This window comes from Nicotiana attenuata, chromosome 6 (genome assembly GCF_001879085.1).
Source record: "Nicotiana attenuata strain UT chromosome 6, NIATTr2, whole genome shotgun sequence".
In the NCBI taxonomy this organism is placed as follows: Eukaryota; Viridiplantae; Streptophyta; class Magnoliopsida; order Solanales; family Solanaceae; genus Nicotiana; species Nicotiana attenuata.
Genome location: NC_031994.1, coordinates 38,976,427 through 38,996,348, shown reverse-complemented (window position 1 = coordinate 38,996,348; position 19,922 = coordinate 38,976,427).

Here is a 19,922-nt window from a genome sequence, read left to right as displayed (position 1 = left end):
ACGCTATGTCTTAATCTCAAGATGAGTAATTCATGATTTTAAAATAGCAAGGAGGGAATGACTCCACCATTGAATCTAAGGGAGATTACCCAAGAGTTTGTTAGGAGAATGTATTGAGCCATGGAGGGATTGGTAGGACTTATTGCTGAAGGGAGTACCCGTGTTCTTATTAATATCAATGCACCACCAGATAATGTAGTATATTAGTATGTTACCAACGTACGTTAGGGATTTGGAGTCGAGCGGTATCGATTAAGCTATTGCCCTATCAACCTAAAGTCACCAAGTAAGTCACTCCTTAGTACATCAATATGAACAACACAAAATTTCTACTTGTTGTATATGTACATCCATATTGAAGAATTCTCATAATCACGGTCTTAGCAAGATTTTGAATTAGAAAACATTGCATGCACCTACTCTTTGAACGAGATGCATTATTCGTGAATCCACTCTATCACAAATTCTCTTATTTACATCCTTTTGTGGAATTGAGTTCTATAGTTATGTCCTTTAATTGAGTTATAACTCAAGGATTAATACTTCCTACTTGCTTTCCTAAATTCTCAACAAGGGACTATACCCGATGAATTTTTTACAGAATCTTTTTGTTTAAATGGACAACATCTACTCACTTGTGCCTATGCATGCATCGTCTTAAAGTTTACCTATGTGGTGTCAAGTTCCATGTAAAGCATCCCAGTGTTGCGATCCTTCTCGAGTCACTCTTTTACTCACTAGTGTATATGGCTTCTATGGTCTGAACAATCACTCTACTCTCTTGCGAGTATCATCAGGGAATCTTCTCACTGTGTAGTAACATAAGAGCATATATCAAAACCTACCATATGAGTGCATGTCAATCGAAATGGTCACCGTGTGCATAAAGTCTCTTTAAAAACTGAGATCCTCACATCTCCGTCATAGGAAGATCTTGTGTCGCCATCTTAGTATAACTTTCATGTCCACTTGGGACATCCCGCAGTAAGTAGCTCACTTTGTTCCTAGTATTGTGGTTGCTCGTGACGTGTTCTTGTATTGCAGTTGGGAGTTAATATAGCAGAAGCATGTCAAGCTCATAACAAATATTTATTTTCTTTGTACACCTCCACAACATGTGTTAAATGTGTTCCTTAGTTAGTGAATTCATTGTGCTAGTTTCCCAACACTTGTTCGATAACAATGAGAGAACGTGTACTTCTATGTGTCATTGTAACACTTCTTTTCTCATAAGGACCCTTAATAGGCTCTCCGTCAAGACCAAGCACACCTTTGGGGGTTATCGTAGCACAACGCCTGTTTCTATGTTTTTCTGTTTTTCATTAGCATCTGGGTATTTCTCAAGTCAAAATCCATGGAGAACTCATTATGAACATCTGCAAACCTTCCATGATTATTTTATACTATCTCATTGGGTTCGGTTGTCTTTACATACCCGACTTCTAGAATCATTGGCTATGTCATTGTCATGTGCGGGGAGTTTTGCTACCCTTGGTATTTCACCTCCCTGGGTGGATAGGAGTGTTATTTGTTTTTCTCCCCGGAGCATCATGTCAACCATTAGAACCCCTCTAACCAATACATGTATTCATCCCAATATTAAGATATCCTAGCTATGTGGTTTCACTCGTGAAAGGTTGAGATTAGATGGCTTCAGATTTTTACACATATCATGAGCATATTGATTTGTAAGACAAGTTATCGTATCTTTAGTTATCTCATATAGGGTCAATTATCGGGAAGGGTTAAGCTGTTTGAATTATGATAATCTCATAAGCGTTTAACTTCTTTTTCATCCTTATGGGCTTGTGGGATTGATTCCTTGTGCCAGTAAATGTTAAGAGTGTCATTCAACTTCATGTATTTCTTTTGAAATCTCTATCGCAGCCATGTTGCAAGAATCATACCATTTAGAGCTAAACTGACTTTCCTTACATTCAAGGAGGCAACCGGTGTAATATACTTGACCACTTCTCCTTAGAGCTTACAATTGTCGGGCAAGGCATACATGGAAAGGAACAATTGTTACTATCCCTTGCATAACTCTCCGCCTCCCAAGAATAACTGATGCTAGCGTCTTCATCCTCTCGATCATGCTTCCCATGAATCACGTACATGGTTCCCACCTAATCAATGCGTGCTAGTTACCTCTATGCTACATTTATCTAATAATTGATGTCATCACAATGATTAACCATGACAGCATTGTTAGTAGTTATCTTCATATCTCTTAGCATACAACCTCAGGAAGTACTCTGCCCAGTGCCTTAATGGATTCCTGAATAGTTCCAGTTCAATCTTGAACTCCGTTGTTCCTCATTATATTAAATCTATTGGGTATTGAAGGTTCAAACATGTCAAAGAGGAGGCATCACCGTGTGATCACATATATCGATAGGTAATTTTATGGTTAGTTTATGATAGCACATCTTAGAGTAATTGTTGAAGGTCATCAAAGGTGTAATGTGGGTGTTCACGTAGAGATTTAGAGTTTAGGGGGGTGAACGGGTTTATCTTAATATTCCCCCCCCCCCCCCCGATGTTATGTGAATTGATGATGAAGGTGACATAGGTGTATTTCACATTAGGCCGCACTATGAGTATGATGTTTTCCCATCGTTGTTTTCCCTGTATTATCTATTTTCATATGTCTATCTCTAAGAAGGTAGTTGGAAATGCTTTGTGCATCATTCCGTTGGAAATTATTGAAGGAGAAGTTAATGGATAGTTGGCCTATGAAGGGTATCTAATTGTCATCCTTGTTAGGTAAGTTTGGGAGTGGAGATTGTTTCCATGGATGTGTTGTGGCGAAGTCTGTAAGTATAAGAGGCCACATTGAAGGGCGAGAGTGTTGTAGAAATAAAATATTTTCTCTTAACTGTATAGAAATTGGCTTTGACTTGAAAGGTACCTTCTAGGTGTTATGATTTATAAAAAGTATAGTTCATGTCCATGTATCATTATGATAATATAGTGCTTGTAATGCTGAGATTCGTGTTATTGATATATACTTTGTAGTGCTTTGTCTAGTTGAGGATGTGTTGTTAGGATGGTTTTGGTGGTTCTCTGGAAGGTACTTACAAAGGAGACTCTGCCGAAATTTCTGAAAAATTCTGGAGTTAGTCAAAATTTAGGGACTTGAGGTAGGTGAAAAAAGGGATATATTGTGTTAAGTGCTTGGGGAGGACTCTACTTCTCATTCGAGGACAAATGATCCTAACTGGGGGAGAATGTAAGATCCCGGAAAAATTCGCTAAGTAATTTAGAATTTCGTGGTGCCAAGTAGGCTAATTATAATATTTTATGTGCTATTAACATGATGGACATCAATTGGATTTGCTAAGTAAGTGTATAAGTCTTATAATAAGTAATTTGGGGTCCAAGTAAAGGCCTAAGTCTAGGTCAAATTGGAAAATTTCATAATAGGCTAAAATTCCAAATGAGTTCGCACAAGCTCCCACTTTGGACGAGCATATATAAAAATATATAAGGTTTTTTTTTGATGAAAAACCTGTCAAATAAAAGGCCTTCGAGTCTAGTTTCTAACGCTTCGAAGCGTTCGTCATTGGACATTCCTACACAAAGTTATGATCAAATTACCAAAGGCTTGCAAAATGCGATCCTGTGGCAGATTCTGCGATCGCAAAACCATTATGTGGTCCGCATAATTGATCTGCGACCGCAAAAATGATCGCAAAATGGACCAGTGTAGCCCAGTTCTGGGCACCACTTTTGCGGTGCATTATGCGACCCGCATACCAATTTGCGGTACATTATGCGATCGCAGACCCGTGTTCGGAGGGTTAATTTTCCTATTTTCATAACCCGACCCCATTTTTATATATAGGCTTTGGGGTTCATTTTGGGGTGATTTGATGAGCATTCTAGAAAGAGGTGAGAGCATTTTAGAGAGAGAAGGAGGAACCCAACATTCAAATCATCCAATCTTGCATCAATCTTCAAGAATCAAAGAACCCAATCATAAGTCCTTCATCTAAGAGGTAAGGTTCTATACACTAGGCATTAATTTCGAGTTTGGGGTACAAGATGGGTTATTGAGGTACGATTCTTGGGTGTAATAGTATTATGTATACATGTATGCACAAATTAGGTTATTGGTAAGATTGTTGAACACAAATAAGTAAAGATTGGGTTGGCTAATGAAGGAAATCTTGTAAAAGAGCTTTGAAATCAAGATGCACAACTAGTGTTAGATAAAATGCTCAAATGAGCCGAAACCATGAATATCTTCCTAATTTGTGTTCAATTTTGTTATGTCTCAAAGTAGATTGGGATTTCTAGAATTTCCGGAACGTTGTAGTAAGTTAAGGAAAGCTTAAACAAGGTATGTTGGCAAAATTTTCTCTCTTAGAATCGAATTCTATAAATGTTTTCATAAGTTTAAGTATGGTTGGTTCAAAGTTCATAAATCTTATATTCCAGGTTATTACCCGTAAACTTGACTATTCCTAAATGAGCCTTATGGATATATATATATATATATATATATATATATTCCTAAATGAGCCTTATGGATATATATATATATATATATATATATATATATATATATATATATATATATATATATATATATATATATATACACATATATATATATGAGTTGCGTATTAAAATATTACGGCTTTGAGTCGTGTTTCAAATAAAGGCTAGTATGCCAAGTTGTCTGAGAAAACTCGATATGGTTGATACACCTGATTTCTCTTATGTGTACCAAATGTATTTGATTGATTGTGTCTAGTTGTTGGCAATCAATAATGATGTTTAAAATGAATAGAATGAATTTGTGTTGCAAGAATATAGGTGCAAGATGTGTCTCAATGCCTTCAGTATGCTATTTGATCAAATGAGAATGAGTGAAGAATGTGAAACATGTGCTAAAATGCCTAGACTTCAAGTCGAGATTGATTTGAGATGGTTATGCCGAAATGTGTGAAATCCTCTTTATGCTTACAACCTATAATTGCTCTCGTATGTGCCTATTATCTTGAATTGAAATGTTTAATGCTGAATTTGATATTGGTGTGAAATATGTTGAAAGAACTCGAATTATGAAATGCGGCCAAGTGCCAAGTATGATGTAATGATTGTGGCCCCAAGGGCCGATGAATTGATATGTGTGATATAAACTTGAAATGAGATGATTGATGGAAAAGGAAAAACGTCTTGGTAAGACGGCCTATCTGATCGGGCCGTGATCGGACGCTGTGACGCACACATGGTGGTATTGTGCTAATATTAAAACTGGAAAGTGACAATGAAATTGTGATTGAGGTACACGTCTCAAATAAGACGGCTTAGCCGATCAGGCCGAGATCGGACGCCATGCCGCACACATGGTGAAATTGTGCTTGAAATGGGAATTTATATTGTCGAAAATGTCTCCAAGGGAGATGACCTAGCCGATCGAGTCGTGATCGCACTCTGTGCTATGATTTACGGTGGAATATGTATATATATATAAAGGCACAGAAATTGTGATTGAAATTCAGAGTTGGTTGTGATGTGGGTATTGTGAACAATGGTATTGTGAACAGTGGTATTGTGAATTGTGGTGAATCGGTATTAAATATCTTCTATCCAATAATAGTATTGTCTTCATATCCCGAGTTTCATTTTTACCATATGAACTTTTCTATATTGAAAAATTTCTATGTTTAACTTGGCCTTTGGATATCATTGATTGTTACTTGTTGTTATGGTTGTGTTTTCTTATATTGGCATTCTATTTTGAAAGAGGACTTTTAGCTATTCATGCTAGTACTATTCGACAGTACTAATGTCCCTTTTGCTGGGGCGCTACATCTTTAAATGGATGTAGGTGGTTCCCTAGCAGACACTGTTGGTCGCAGCTAGTGGTGTATCCTCTTTTCAGCCGTCTTATTGAGCCCTATTTCATTTCGGGGTCCTGTAACATATGTTCATCATGTACTTTTATATTGAGGTATAGCCGGAGCCTTGTTGCTGGCATTTTCATATTTCTCTTCAGTTGTATTTAGAGGCTCCGTAGACAGGCTGTGGGTGGTGTCGGGTATTGGAATTAAAATAGAAATATTGATGTTTGGAAAAGATGTATAAAACTTGTAATATCTTCAAAATTATGAACTAAGTTGCTAACGGAAATGAAATATAAGTAGTTAATGATATATTTATAGAATTTGATTAATGGTGTACATTTCCTTTTTATTTAAAGACGAATTTGGGTAGTTGGAAACCTAACAGGCTTGCTCAGTCGGCTTTAGTCGGTTGAGCGCCGTCGCGCTCCTCGATTTTAGGGGCGTGACAAACTTGGTATCAGAGCCTAAGGTTTAAAGTGTCCTAGGATGTCTCGGAGCCGTGTCTAGTAGAGTCCTTCTTATCGATGAGTTGGAGGCCACATCTATAAGTTGGAGGCTATTCGGACATTTAGGAATTTCACCCTTCTTTGATACTCCAGATCGTGCGGTAGAACCAAAGATAGGGAGCTAATTTCCACGCTATGTCTTAATCTCAAGATGAGTAATTCATAATTTTAAAATAGCAAGGAGGGAATGACCCCACCATTGAATCTGAGGGAGATTACCCAAGAGTTTGTTAGGAGAATGTATTGAGCCATGGAGGGATTGGTAGGACTTATTGCTCAAGGTAGTACCCGTGTTCTTATTAATGTCAGTGCACCACCAGATAATGTAGTATATTAGTATGTTACAAACATACGTTAGGGATGTGGAGTCGAGGGGTATCGATTAAGCTATTGCCCTATCAACCTAAAGTCACCAAGTAAGTCACTCCTTAGTACATCAATATGAACAACACAAAATTTCTACTTGTTGTATATGTACATCCATATTGAAGAATTCTCATAATCACGGTCTTAGCAAGATTTTGAATTAGAAAACATTGCATGCACCTACTCTTTGAACGAGATGCATTATTCGTGAATCCACTCTATCACAAATTCTCTTATTTACATCCTTTTGTGGAATTGAGTTCTATAGTTATGTCCTTTAATTGAGTTATAACTCTAGGATTAATACTTCGTACTTGCTTACCTAAATTCTCAACAACTATACCCGATGAATTTCTTACAGAATCTTTTTGTTTAAATGGACAACATCTACTCACTTGTGCCTATGCATGCACCGTCATAATGTTTACCTATGTGGTGTCAGGTTCCATGTAAAGCATCCCAGTGTTGCGATCCTTCTCGAGTCACTATTTTACTCACTAGTGTATATGGCTTCTATGGTCTGAACAGTCACTCTACTCTCTTGCGAGTATCATCACGGAATCTTCTCACTGTGTAGTAACATAAGAGCATACATCAAAACCTACCCTATGAGTGCATGTCAATCGAAATGGTCACCGTGTGCATCAAGCCTCTATAAATATTGAGATCCTGACATCTCCGTCATAGGAAGATCTTGTGTCGCCATCTTAGTATAACTTTCGTGTCCACTTGGGACATCCCGCAGTAAGTTGCTCACTTTGTTCCTAGTATTTTGGTTGCCCGTGATGTGGTCTTGTATTGCAGTTGGGAGTTAATATAGCAGAAGCATGTCCAGCTCATAACAAATGTTTATTTTCTCTGTACACCTCTACAACACGTGTTAATTGTGTTCCTAAGTTAGTAAATTCATTGTGCTAGTTTCCCAACACTTGTTCGGTAACTATGAGAGAACGTGTCCTTCTATGTGTCATTGTAACACTTTTTTTTATCATAAGGACCCTTAATAGGCTCTCCGTCAAGACCAAGCGCACTTTTGGGGGTTATCATAGCCCAACGCCTGTTTCTCATATTTTTCTGTCTTTCTCAAGTCAAAATCCATGGAGAACCCATTATGAACATCTGCAAACCTTCCATGATTATTTTATACTATCTCATTGGGTTCGGTTGTCTTTACATACCCGACTTCTAGAATCATTGGCTATGTCATTGTCAAGTGCGGGGAGTTTTGCTACCCTTGGTATTTCACCTCCCTGGGTGGATAGGAGTGTTATTTGTCTTTCTCCCCGGAGCATCATGTCAACCATTAGAACCCCTCTAACCAATACATGTATTCATCCCAATATTAAGATATCCTAGCTATGTGGTTTCACTCGTGAAAGGTTGAGATTAGATGGCTTCAGATTTTTACACATATCATGAGCATATTGATTTGTAAGACAAGTTATCGTATCTTTAGTTATCTCATATAGGGTCGATTATCGGGAAGAGTTAAGCTGTTTGAATTATGATAATCTCATAAGCGTTTAACTTCTTTTTCATCCTTATGGGCTTGTGGGATTGATTCCTTGTGCCAGTAAATGTTAAGAGTGTCATTCAACTTCATGTATTTCTTTTGAAATCTCTATCGCATCCATGTTGCAAGAATCTTACCATTTAGAGCTAAACTGACTTTCCTTACATTCAAGGAGGCAACCGGTGTAATATACTTGACCACTTCTCCTTAGAGCTTACAATTGTCGGGCAAGGCATACATGGAAAGGAACAATTATTACTATCCCTTGCATAACTCGCCGTCTCCCAAGAATAACTGATGCTAGCGTCTTCATCCTGCCGATCATGCTTCTCATGCATCTCATGTCTAGAAAGACCTAGTTCTTTTAGATCTTAAGATCACGTACATGGTTCCCACCTAATCAATGCGTGCTAGTTACCTCTATGCTCCATTTATCTAATAATTGATGTCATCACAATGATTAACCATGACAGCATTCTTAGTAGTAATCTTCATATCTGTTAGCATACATCCTCAGGAAGTACTCTGCCCAGTGCCTTAATGGGTTCCTGAATAGTTCCAGTTCAATCTTTAACTCCGTTGTTCCTCATTGCATTAAATCTATTGGGTATTGAAGGTTCAAACATGTCAAAGAGGAGGCATCACCGTGTGATCACATATATTCGATAGGTAATTTTATGGTCAGTTTATGATAGCACATCTTAGAGTAATTGTTGAAGGTCATCAAAGGTGTAATGTGGGTGTTCACGTAGAGATTTAGAGTTTAGGAGGGTGAACGGGTTAATATTGATACCCCCCCCCCCAAAGATGTTATGTGAATTGATGATGAAGGTGACATAGGTGTATTTCACATTAGGCCGCACTATGAGTATGATGTTTTCCCATCGGTATTTTCCCTGTATTATCTGTTTTCATATGTCAATGTCTAAGAAGGTAGTTGGAAATCCTTTGTGCATCATTCCGTTGGAAATTATTGAAGGAGAAATTAATGGATAGTTGGCCTATGAAGGGTATCTATTTGTCATCCCTGTTAGGTAAGTTTGGGAGTGTAGATTGTTTCCGTAGATGTGTTGTGCGAAGTCTGTAAGTACAAGAGGCCACCTTGAAGGGCGAGAGTGTTGTAGAAATAAAATATTTTCTCTTGACTGTATGGAAATTGGTTTTGACTTGAAAGGTACCTTCTAGGTGTTATGATTTATAAAAAGTACAGTTCATGTCCATGTATCATTATGATAATGTAGTGCTTGTAATGCTAAGATTCGTGTTATTGATATACACCTTGTAGCGCTTTTTCTAGTTGAGGATGTGTTGTTAGGATGGTTTTGGTGGTTCTCTGGCAGGTGGATAGGCCTACTTACAAAGGAGACTCTGCTGAAATTTCTGAAAAGTTTGGGAGTTAGACAAAATTTAGGGACTTGAGGTAGGTGAAAAAAGGGATATATTGTGTTAAGTGCTTGGGGAGGACTCTACTTCTCATTCGAGGACGAATGATCCTAAGCGGGGCAGAATGTAAGGCCCCGGAAAATTTCGCTAAGTAATTTAGAATTTTGTGGTGCTAGGTAGGCTAATTATAATATTTTACGTGCTATTAACATGATGGACATCAATTGGATTTGCTAAATAAGTGTATAAGTTTTATAATAAGTAATTTGGGGTCCAAGTAAAGGCCTAAGTCTAAGTCAAATTGGAAAATTTCATAATAGGCTAAAATTCCAAATGAGTTCGCACAAGTTCCACTTTGGACGAGCATAAAAATATAAGGTTTTAGTGAAAAACCTATCAAATGAAAGGCCTTTGAGTCAAGTTTCTAACGCTTCAAACCGTTCCTCATTTGGACATTCCTACACAAAGTTATGATCAAATTACCAAAGGCTGGCAAAATTCGATCCTGTGGCAGATTCTGCGATCGCAAAACCATTATGCGGTCCGCATAATTGAAGGAAATCTTGTAAAAGAGCTTTGAAATCAAGATTCACAACTAGTGTTAGATAAAATGCTCAAATGAGCCGAAACCATGAATATCTTCCTAATTTGTGTTCAATTTTGTTATGTCTCAAAGTAGATTGGGATTGCTACAATTTCCGGAACGTTGTAGTAAGTTAAGGAAAGCTTAAACAAGATATGTTGGCTAAACTTTCTCTCTTAGAATCGAATTCCATAAATGTTTTCATAAGTTTAAGTATGGTTGGCTCAACGTTCATAAATCTAATATTCCAGGTTATTACCCGTAAACTTGACTATTCCTAAATGAGCCTTATGAAATATTACGGCTTTGAGTCGTGTTTCAAATAAAGGCTAGTATGCCAAGTTGTGTGAGAAAACTCGATATGGTTGATACTCCTAATTGCTCTTATGTGTACCAAATGTTTTGATTGATTGTGTCTAGCTGTTGGTAATCAATAAAGATGTTTAAAATGAATAGAATGAATTTGTGCTGCAATAATATAGGTGCAAGAAGTGTCTCAATGCTTTCAATACGCTATTTTGTCAAATGAGAATGAGTGAAGAATGTGAAACATGTGCTAAAATGCCTAGACTTCAGGTCGAGTTTGATTTGAGATGATTATGCCGAAATGTGTGAAATCCTCTTTATGCTTACGACCTATAATTTCTCTCGTATGTGCCTATTATCTTGAATTAAAATGTTTAATGCTGAATTTGATATTGGTGTGAAATATAAGGAAAGAACTCAAATTATGAAATGCGGCCAAGTGCCAAGTATGATGTAATGATTGTGGACCCAAGGGCCGATGAATTGATATGTGTGATATAAACTTGAAATGAGATGATTGATGGGAAAGGGAAAACGTCTTGGTAAGACGGCCTAGCTGATCGGGCCGTGATCGGACGCTATGCCGCACACATGGTGGTATTGTGCTAATATTGAAACTGGAAAGTGACAATAAAATTGTGATTGAGATACACGTCTCAAATAAGACGGCTCAGCCGATCGGGCCGAGATCGGACGCCATGCCGCACACATGGTGGAATTGTGCTTGAAATGGGAATTGATATTGTGGAAAATGTCTCCAAGGGAGATGACCTAGCCGGTCGGGTCGTGATCGGACTCCGTGCTAAGATTCACGGTGGAATATGTATATGTATATAAAGGCAGATAAATTGTGATTGAAATTGAGAGTTGGTTGTGATGTGCGTATTGTAAACAATGGTATTGTGAACAATGGTATTGTTATTTGTGGTGAATCGGTATTAAATATCTTCTATCCAATAATAGTATTGTCTTCATATCCTGAGTTTCATTTTTACCGTATGAACTTTCCTATATTGAAAAATTTCTATGTTTAACTTGACCTTTGGATATCATTGATTGTTACTTGTTGTTTACATGGTTGTCTTTTCTTATATAGGCATTCTATTTTGAAAGAGGACTTTTAGCTATTCATACTAGTACTATTCGACAGTACTAACGTCCCTTCTGCCGGGGGCGCTATATCTTTAAATGGATGTAGGTGGTTCCATAGCAGACAGTGTTGGTCGCAGCTAGTGGCGCATCCTCTTTTTAGCCGTCTTGGTTAGCCCCACTTCATTCCGCGGTCCTGTATCATATGTTCATCATGTACTTGTATATTGAGGTATAGCTGGAGCCTTGTTGCCGGCATTTTCATATTTCTCTTCAGTTGTATTTAGAGGCTCCGTAGATAGGTTGTGGGTGGTGTCGGGTATTGGAATTAAAATAGAAATATTAATGTTTGGCGAAGATGTATAAAACTTGTAATATCTTCAAAATTATGAACTAAGTTGCTAATGGAAATATAGAAGTAGTTAATGATATATTTATAGAATTTGATTAATGGTGTACATTTCCTTTTTATTCAAAGACAAATTTGGGTAGTATGAAACCTATCAGGCTTGCTCAGTCGGGTTTACTCGGTTGAGCGCCGGTCGCGCTCCTCGGTTTTTGGAGCGTGACACCCTCGTGGGTTTCTTTGTGCTCGGTTCTTTTCCATGGGATGTAATTTGAACCGGGTAGTCATTTTTTTATTTTTTAGAGAAGACTAGGAATTTAGGAAATAAAAGGAGGAATATTGATAAACTTAGGCTCCTTTGACTTATTTGATAGTAGCATATTTAAGCTTTGGCATGTGGAGTATCTTCCCAATGTTTTGAAATTGTTCATGATGCCTTGATAAAATTGGATAGCATGTTTTCTGACGCCTATGTCTCTTTTGCTTGACTTATATTCACCGTGTGCTTAATGCTTAATATCTTGTGGCTCTGTGAATACTTGCACTGTTTGAGAGTCGGAACGAGACCGACCTTAATGAGACATGTGCCGTGTGTGAAGTGTGATTTTGTGTAGTCCATGTTATTATGATTGAGTCTAGAACTTTCCCGGTATGTGAGTCGAAGCAAAATTTTAGGTGATGCTCGGTTTGAAAAATGATTTTAGGCCTTCTTTGATCTTTTTGAGCTTAATTGCTTATTAGAAATAAGATCTATCCCTAGTTAACCATTTTGAGCCCATAGACTGTTATTTGGTACCCAAATTACAAGCCTATACTCTTTTGTTCTTAATTGACATTATTTTGATCATTTTACCTATGAAAGCACTTTAATTGTGAAATGAGCCCTAGAAAAAGTGCGAACTAAGTGTGGGGTGGCTTTTGAGTGGAACCAATGGAAGAAGAAATGTGCACTTATTTTGTAAAATAATACACCACTAGTGGAAACTGAAAAAGGTAAAAGAATAGTTGGAAGAAAAATAAAGAGAAGAAAAAGAAAGAAAAATCCGAAAACAACAACAACAACAACAACAAACCCAGTTTGATCCCAACAGGTGGGGTCTGGGGAGGGTAGTCTGTACGCAGACCTTACCCCTACCTAATGCAGGTAGAGAGGCTGTTTCCAATAGGCCCTCGGCTTAGGAAGGACAAAAAGAAGAAGAGGAATACAAGGAAGGAAGAAAGAAGGAAGAGAAAAGAAAAGGGGTGAGACAAAGGATAAGTAGTACCAAATAATAGCAGCAGAGAATACAATACCTGAGGCTAACACAATCACATAACGTAATAGAAATCTAAAACTCCGAAAAGAGAAAGAAAAATTGAGATGAATAAATTGTTGTCTTGTTCTTGCTAGAAGAGTATAAATTAAAGTAGTACATAAAGAAAGAAGGAACAATTTTGGGGAGTGAAATTGAAGTTGATAGAAGAATTTGTGCTTAAGTTTAGTATATGATGTGTTAAAGGTCTTAGGAGGGTTAACCACTAACCCTAAATATATCCTGCCCGTCCCTTGGCCCACATTACAATCACATAAATTCCTAATTGATTTTAGATCGAATGAGCCTACATTCGTGGAGACTTACATTATGGGCAAGCTTATAGTACCTTTTACATGCATGTGACTTTTTTGTGAGAGTGAGAGATTTCCTTGATATATGTGAGTCCTTAAATTATATTTGATCATGAGATTCGAATATGTGGATTCAACTTACTCTCTTGTTCTTGTTGTGAGGGCACATAGTTTCATGAAGGATAGGTAACGTTATTAGACTTCTCTGTGATGTTGGGTGTTCAAGCCATCAGTGCATTGTGATATTAAGTTGGCTTTTGAGGCTAGGACTGTTATGAGCACGTTGTATTTGTTGTGAATATGTGAAGACTGGCATAAGTAAAGGAAAGTGTAAGTTATTGCATATGTTATAGTTTATTTTGTTGCTATCAACCATGGCCTTTGGTAGAGTGTATGTTTAGCAAAAAAATTGAATTGTTCCCTTGTTGATACGAGGACGAGAAAGAGTCTAAGTGGGAGGTGTTGATATTTAGCTTAAAGTATATATAATTATATGAATATCGCCTCATATTTTACTCGTGTTTCGTAGATTTAGGATGTGAAATGCATTGATTTATGCTTATTCGTGGTATTTTTATATGTAGGAATCATCCGGAGGCAATAGGGGGCGAAATGTGCGAGATTAGAGTCAAAAAGGAGAAAAATGTTGAAATTGGCCATTGGAGCACCACAGGCAGCGTGAGACGCTACCTATGGCGCCCTTTTTAGAATGTTTATTGTTTCAGCGCCAGGGCTAGCGCCCCACGCTACTCGGGAAACATCTTCAACTTCGCCCGGAACAAGGTTATTTCGGCCCAAGAGCCCCTCTAACTCGTATAAAAGCAAGTCTAAACCTAATTTGGAGGACATCTAACATACTTTGAAGGACAATTCATGGGGAGGAACACACACCACGCTTGGAGGAGGCTTCTAACTAGTTTTTCTTCTCTTCTCTTCCTTTAATTGCATAGTTTACTAGTTTTAGAGTTTTGGGTGTTACATGAACTTTGTTGTTTGAAGCTTGAATTGTTCTTATTATTTTATCATATTGGTTTATTTATTCAATATTGCACTTAATTATTTGATTGCTTGATCACCAATTGAATACTATCTATGAATCTAGGATTGAACTCGGGAGAGTGAATTCTAGATTCTATATAAGATTAAGTAGAGCAACATCTTGAACTCGAGCACCGGGAACGGATTTGCGGTTAGGATAGGGATATACCTAATCCATAGGAATATAGGCGTTAGGTTAGCTTGAATAGGCGAGTAGTATTTCGGGGGAAGGCTACGAGCAATATTAACCCTGTCAATCAATAAACTAGATAAATTAATTAGACAATGTAGGTAGAAAACTCAACGGGATTATTAGCCAACCTACAACTCTAGAATATCGTCTCTCATTGAATTCGTATCTAATTTCGCCAACTTATTCCTTTAATCTCTTAGTTTACTACTCTAGATTAGCTTTAGTTAAACAATCACACCTTAGGAATCACTTGAATAGATTAATTGTGTTAGTTTAATTTAGTAAATAGTTAATCACAAGTTCCTGTGTGTATGATATCTGGACTTAGAATCCTATATTGCTTGTACGACCACGGATACTTGCGTGTGCGTTTGGGAGCAACACTTTGATATGCGTTTGGGAGCAACACTTTGATATGCGTGCCAACACGGGTCAAAAAATGAAAAGGTTCTCCCCTTTATATAGTACGGGAGTCTTAATCCTAGTACAAGTCTAAATAATGTAAAAGTCCCTTCTTCTAGTAAAATACGATCTGCAGTTGATATCGGGCGTGATCCGCCGTAATATCTAGTTGATGGCGGATATTTTGGTTCCTCGTTCATCCTCTCTAACCGTCTTCCTGAGCTCTAATCTATGGGCGCCCTCTCTTTACCCGAGCCAGCGTCGAACCACGTTGTCTCTCGTTTCTTCATCGGGAAATAGGGGGTAACTTTATCCCCGATTTTACCCGTATACAGAGATATTCATTTTAATACAAGTAATTTGTAGGATGACAAGGAAACTGTGTAGAGCATTAGCATTTCCTGGAAAATAGATCTTAGAATATAGGGTAACAAGTAAACTTCTCTGAATGACTATTATAGGTGCAAGGATTTGAACATTTGCTTAAATTGCACCGAGTATTACTTTTTTTTCCAATAATAATGCCCTACATCTTTAATTAATTAAGATTGACCATTAGTTCAAGTTTCTTTCCCCAATGAGTGAAAGGAAAATTAAACTGATTAAAAGTCACCATGATGTTGTCCCAAATTTTAAACGACAAATGTCGGTAAGTGTAGCTTGGCTTGAGAAATGATTGTAGGCTCTCCTTGATCCGTTTTGAAATCTTCCATATCCTACCAATGTGATATCCCTAGTCAACCCATTTGATCCTAAGCCTTTTTTCATTCAATAACCACGTTGCAAACCTTTATCTGTTTTGTAATGACCCTCTCTTTGCACCACATCTTTCATTAGCATTCTTGAGAAACAATTGGCTAAAGCATAAGTTTGGGGGAGAGACGAGGAGTTTGAAAGCGATATAAAGGTACAAAGAAGTAGAAAGAAATGAATAAAGGGAGGCAAAGAAAAGATAGAAAGAACACAAAGAAAAATACCAAAAAGAAAGTGAAGAAAGTAAAAAGTGGAAGGGATTCAAAGAAAAATAAGGATGAAAGTCATGGAGTAAATAGAGAAGGAGAAAAATAAATATCATGACCAAGAAAGAGTGACGTTAAGTCTCTCAAGTTCCCCCGAGGAAAAAGAAAATGACTCAAAGAGTCGATAAAGTATTAGCCAAAAAGAGAAAATAGAATGCTTGAGTAAAGATGAACCCATTCTATTCCAAAAAGTCCTACCTTGGTGGAAAAACCTTCATTACATCCCCAAAAAGCCCTACATGATTTCAAGTTGAATGAGCTTACATTAGTGGTGATTTACATGAGGGGCAAGCATATGGTACTTAGAGCCGTACTTGTGACATTCTTTTGAGAGAGATGAGAGAACTTTTCACAATCCTTGAATTGAGCATTACATTCTAAAGTGAGATATGCTAACAGAAAGTAGAGGAGGAGGAGTTTGGGATCCATAATGAACTACATGATAGAGAGAGTTTCCTTGATGAATAAAGTCAACTCTTGATGCTCTAGTGTCACATTAGAACTATTGTACTCAAATTGTCAAATCATTGCTTTGTTGAGAATTCATACGTGTTGTGGGTAATTGTTGATCCCAATTGATGTGTGATTGATTCACCTTAGGTCAGCTGAAATAGTTCTTGTCTTGTGGAGGTGGGAATTACCTTATTTGCTTGAGGACAAGCAAAAGCTTAAGTTTGGGAGAGTTGATAAGTAGGGATTTTGACTACTTATTTGCACTCTTTTACTTTTGTTATAGCTCAAAATTGCTTAAAGGTATTCCCGAAAACTAATGAAATGTGATTTCTTGCAAGAGTGTGGGAATATGAGCTAAAGAGATGAAAATCAACTCAAGAAGGAGTAATTTTGAACAAGGACCAAAAACAAGGCTGAAAGGGAAAAATGCGGATCGCACAATATTGAGTGCGGCCACAGAACATGAAGAAGCCTCTGTGAGAATTCCCATGAAAAATGCGGACCGCACAATTCTTGTGCGGCCGCAGAAGATGAGGTTTAGAGAGATGAATTTTTGGGCCATGAAGAAGTGCGGACCGTACCATTATTGTGCAGCAACAGAATCAAGATCGCGGCCGCACTCAGACATGTGCGGTCCGCAGAAGTTCCCCTTGTCAAAAGCCCAGGTCAAGAAGTGCGGGCCGCACCATTATTGTGCGGCCGCAGAATCAAGAATGCGGCCGCGATCAGAAATGTGCGGTCCGCAGAAGTTGAAGAAGTGCGGCCGCAACCCAGAATTGAGTGACCGCAGAAGTCCAACCTGTCAAGCCAAGTTTCAAAGTGAGGATCGCATACAGAATTTTGCGGCCGCATAACCTCCGCAAGGGTAATTTTGTCCAATAATTTTAGCTGGATATAATAGATCTTTTTGTCATTTTTAAGTTAAATTTTGTGCACCTGGGAATAGAGAACCATTTTTCTTTACTGTTTGGGTAAATTTGTAATAGTTTAACATTTGAACTTTATATTTTTCTTCCCTTAATCATCTATTATGAATTTTATCTTAGTTTCTTCTTTAATTTCTTCATTTTTCATGAGTAGCGAAATTTCTAGCTAGGGTTGTGACCCAATCCTAGTGTGGGTACTTAATGGGTGTTTTATTTAGGGCTTATTAGTGATTGGGTTACAGATATTTAGCCTAGTTCTTGCTTGAATTTAAGAATTGATGGTTGCAAACATTTATTCATGCCTAAATGACTTAGTTTCTACTTGAGAAAGAGAGATTAAGTCTGGGAAAACTTGACTAACAAGGAACTGGGGTGAACTCAAGAAATTGATAGCCCCAATTAAAGGGTTGAATCTAGATATAGTATGACCCGACTTGAGCATTTATCACTTGTTTTGTGCAATATCCATTTGGGCTTGAGAAAACCAAATTGGGCAAAATCACTCTACCTACCGAGAGGTATTGAGTGGGTACTTGCATGTGATTGCTATATTACGACCCCGACCAATTAAACTTGCCCTAGAAGTTTACAATCCGTTAGGTAACAACCTAAGTGGAAGTCACGACCCTAGATCTTTTATATTTGAAAAACAACAACACAAAAAACATTGTCTCTTAGCTTTTCAATTACAAGCATTAGCATAAAAACTAGAAGTAGTAAAGAAACAACTGAAAATGTGGAAGTGCAATCTTGGGCACGTCATACACTAGACTAGGTATATACCTAATCCCACATAATGGGTCTAGCTACTCATGATAATATAGGAAAACAAATAAATAGATAAAGAAAAACCCATAATAATTAATTACTAACTGAAACTTGAAGATTCAATGATAAAACTATTGTAAAATTACTCAAAATGGTAAAAGAACACTGTTCACGAGCGCGTCTCAGCTTAAAATTCTATCAGATGACCTAAAAATGGGAAAAGAAACTATTTATACTAGGCCAAAAATTCAGGACAAAAATACCCCTGCGGGGCTAGTGCAGACCGCACAAAATCGAGTGTGGCCGCACTAAGGCTCTTGGCTGAAATTTCTGCTCTCTAAACTTGGCCACCGCGGGCCGTGCACCGCAGCCGCAGTGGCTCCTGTTGCGGTCGGCACAAAATGGACCGCGGACCGCATTGGCAATGTTCCTCCAACTTGGCAACTCTCTGAACTTGAACTTTGCGGACCACACAAAATCGAGTGCGGCCGCAATAATGTGAATGCGGTCCGCATGAAAGGTTTTGCGGCCGCATTGCTTGGATGCCTGAAATGAGCACTCTCTGAACCTCCTCTTTGCAGACCGCACAAAATGGAGTGCGGCCGCATTGCTTGGCTGCCTGAAATGAGCACTTTCTGAATCTCCTCTCTGCGTACCGCACAGAATGGAGTGCGGCTACATTGGTCCTGTTATATTGAGCTTGGACTTGTTCTTGGCACTTGTGCATGTTTCACTCCTTTTTGAGCTGGTTTTGATGAATTGTCACATTGTTGACCAAACCCTGCAATCAAGTACAACATGTGAGCCTTTGGGACTATTTCGTACACCTTTCTAATAAAAACTCAAGTAAGAAGGAGTGTAAAATTGATCATAATCCCTAGTTATCAACTCCCCCAAACTTAAGCTTTTTCTTGTCCTCAAGCAAACAAAATAAGACCCACCCCTTAAGAGTAAATCCAAGAATATTCAGCTGACCTAAAGTGACCTAAACTAGCATCAATTGGGACTAACAATTGCCCTCAATTCAAATGAAATCATTAACAACATTCACTCTTTTAAACACCACGGATTTAGTTCTACACAAAGGCATCAAGAGTTGACTCAACACATCAAAGAAACTCTTTCCATTACTTTGGTCACTGTGGAATCCAACCTCACACATCCTCGACTCTCCCTAAGCAAACCTCACCTTTAGGATAGCAGCACTCAGAACGAGGTTAATGGAAATACACTCATCTCTCTCAAGGAAAAGTCACAAGTCGGCACTAGGTACCATATGCTTGCCCCTTATGTGAGTCACCACTAATGTAAGCTTCATTCAACTCAAGATCATATAGGGCTTTTGTGGAGACATAGTGAAGGCTTTTGGTTTGGGGTAGGAAATGTTTGGTCTAAGTAGGTTCCATCTTCCCTTTAGCACTTCTTTTGCTTCATTTTGGCACACATTCACTTGACTTTTTAAGACATTTCACTTCTTTCTAAGGGGTTAGAGAGACACATTGTCACTCTTTCTTGTTCATTTCAAATCTTTTCTCCTTTCTAAACTTTCCACACCTTTCATTCTTTG